The sequence below is a fragment of the Hippocampus comes genome, unplaced genomic scaffold, assembly GCF_001891065.2.
Source record: "Hippocampus comes isolate QL1 unplaced genomic scaffold, H_comes_QL1_v1.1 scaffold113, whole genome shotgun sequence".
NCBI classification, from domain to species: domain Eukaryota; kingdom Metazoa; phylum Chordata; class Actinopteri; order Syngnathiformes; family Syngnathidae; genus Hippocampus; species Hippocampus comes.
Genome location: NW_017806160.1, coordinates 919,126 through 921,653, shown reverse-complemented (window position 1 = coordinate 921,653; position 2,528 = coordinate 919,126). Strand labels below are relative to the sequence as shown.

General features: G+C 45.4%; 1 long non-coding RNA gene across 1 annotated transcript; it reads left to right on the top strand.

Annotated features, from left to right (window-relative positions):
* Positions 1–60: 60 nt before the first annotated feature.
* LOC109531327 (uncharacterized) lies at positions 61–1,658 on the top strand. Its single transcript, XR_002171152.1, has 2 exons — positions 61–716; positions 835–1,658. It is a non-coding gene; the product is annotated as an uncharacterized LOC109531327 (long non-coding RNA).
* The last annotated feature ends 870 nt before the right edge of the window (positions 1,659–2,528 follow it).

Sequence of the window (2,528 nt, the reverse complement as noted above, 5' to 3'; positions counted from 1 at the left end):
CACCCGCCCCCCCTCAACCACCCACCACACCCTAGCTCCTGCCCTTCCCCTTTTGCGCCTCCACATCCCTGCACCCTCCCACCAGGCTGTGCTCCTCCTCACTGTCACACCAAGAACAGTCCCTGGCCACAGTGGCAAAGTGATTAAGATTCTGCCGTGATGCGACTGCAGCACTTCGCAAATGGAAGACTGGACATAATTTCCCTAAAATGCTGTTTTTTATCACCTATTTCCCCTTCATCAGCTTGCCGCACACGATTGATAGCTGATGGCACCTCTGACAACTTAACGATTTTATGGTTAGATTTATGGGCTATCTGCTCCTCTCCTTTTACAGCCCAAACTCTGTAAAAATGCTTATTTCTCAGATAAGGAGAGGGAGGGCGCGCGTCCATGTGTATGGAATAGTATCATTGCCAGCAAAATGAGTGTAGGAGAGAGATGAGCCCCTACACTGCATTGCAGCCAAGAAGAAGCCGTCTTTGACTTCATAGCCTTTTGAAAGCCTAAATGACGTCGGCACATCACCATATGTTCAATAACACTGCTCGGATAGTGACTAACTCTCATCAGCTCTTAATCACCACATCACAAAGCATCAAGCATCATCTGTTGTGGTGGGATCATGGAATATTTTTCATTTTACCCTGTGGCAGGGGAATACAATAACAGCACCAAGATGCAAGTTGGCATTTTTCATTTTACACCACATTAATGTAAGCACGCCACCAACAACTCGTGTTGGGTGCGTCGCTGCAATTCTTAAATCAGGCCAATCTGGTGGAGTTTTGTCGAGTGACGTCATACATTGCTTTTTGTTTTTCTTTTTTTCAGGGGCGGCTTGGGACGGACTTAGACGGCTGCGGAGGTGGTTAGGCCACTCCAGGAACACCTCACAACCTGGAGAGATTTACGGCCAAGTCGAGGCTCCCAGTTAGCCTTCTCCTCGTCTCCGCTGATGTGCCTGGCAGTTCCCAGACGGACATCCCTGGGGACTAGAGTGAGGCAGAGAGGGGGTGGGAGAGAGGGGAAAAAAAGAGAGAAAACCAGTCTGGTGAGATCAGTGAATCAAAGACAGCCAAGGAGGACACACCCAGGAATGGGGTAATACCACACATGTTTTAACGGGGAGCGTCCATAATTCATGACAGTTACCAAGGATACTTGGAGCACTTCGGGAGGGAGGCTGCAGAAATCGCAACTAGTACATGTTATTCAGCGCAGCAAATGCACGGGTGGCGGTCTAATTAATATTCAAGCCAACAGAGAACCTGACCTCGTTAGTAACGCGCAATCTGCGCTGAAATCAAACCAGCACATTTGTGGTCTGCAGGTTTGAAAATCACTTCATTTTGCAATCTTTGTACTCGGTTTGTTAGTAAGAGAACTGAGAAAATGTCACAATTTGTTCAGCAAGATTAGCATGCGCTGTTTGAATTTTGGATAATTTACTGTAGTGTAGGATTAGGTTTCCTACACATGCTGCCCATATAATGCTTCAAAAATGTCTGTCAACCCTGGCTTGGAGTTAATTGTGGGCTTTGTGGCTGTAAAGGATGTTTGGTCACTCAGTCATGTCAGGGCTAAAACTGTGTGTTTATGGAAAAGCGGTGTGTAAAAATCAGCATCGACAAAAAATAAAAACACCTTGAAATGAGTTTTGGACTTCAATGCCAAGGACTCTATTTTCGTGAGCTGTGCAAGTTTAACAGAGATTTCTAACTCTGCTTGAGGGCGGCAGGAAGTCAATGTGAGCAAAATATATTGAGAGGAATTGCAAGCAGACTTCCAAATGCGGATGATGCAAACTTGCCCTCTCACCAACTTCAAAAATCTCTGAAGTGTGCACTTGGAGATCACTTACTAAACCAATCGTTCTTGTCCTTGTGAGGGCCCCCCCCCGCAAAAAAAAAAAAAAAATCAGTATCCAGATCAAATTCACCAAATTCACCAAAATCACCAAAGCTCAGACGTGGGTCCAGCAGGCGTCAAGTTTGGACGGTTTCATTCGGCAAAAATGCTAGCTGTGCCGAGCGCATGTCGAGAGACCCACCCACTGTGTGCTGGAACGCTCAGAGTGGCGCAGACAGATAAACCAAATGACCTAGGAGAAAATCAGAAGCACCAAATTCAGGATACGCCAGCATGAGGCGTCAACAAAAATAGGGCCCAATGTGGTCATCATGTTGATCCCCGCATTATTGCACGTAATGCACCACCTATGTACTAATTTATTGGGGGAATTTACACTCTTGCCGTTTGGTGATGTTCTGAAATGTGGCAAAAAATGTCAACAAAATACCATGGGGAAAAATGTTGGTTTGGTATTCTTATATTTTTCTTGATGTTTTCTTGTCATGTGTTCTGCAAGGTGCTTGGTTACAGCTGCAGCTGTCGTGAAAGCCCAATATACTGTAAATACAGTTGAGTTGAATTTTTGAAAATATTTTTGAGCATTGGGGTTGCTGTTAAAGTGCTTTGGACTCAATCCCTTGCAAAAAGTGAAGGTCCCCTGTGTTAAGACTTTT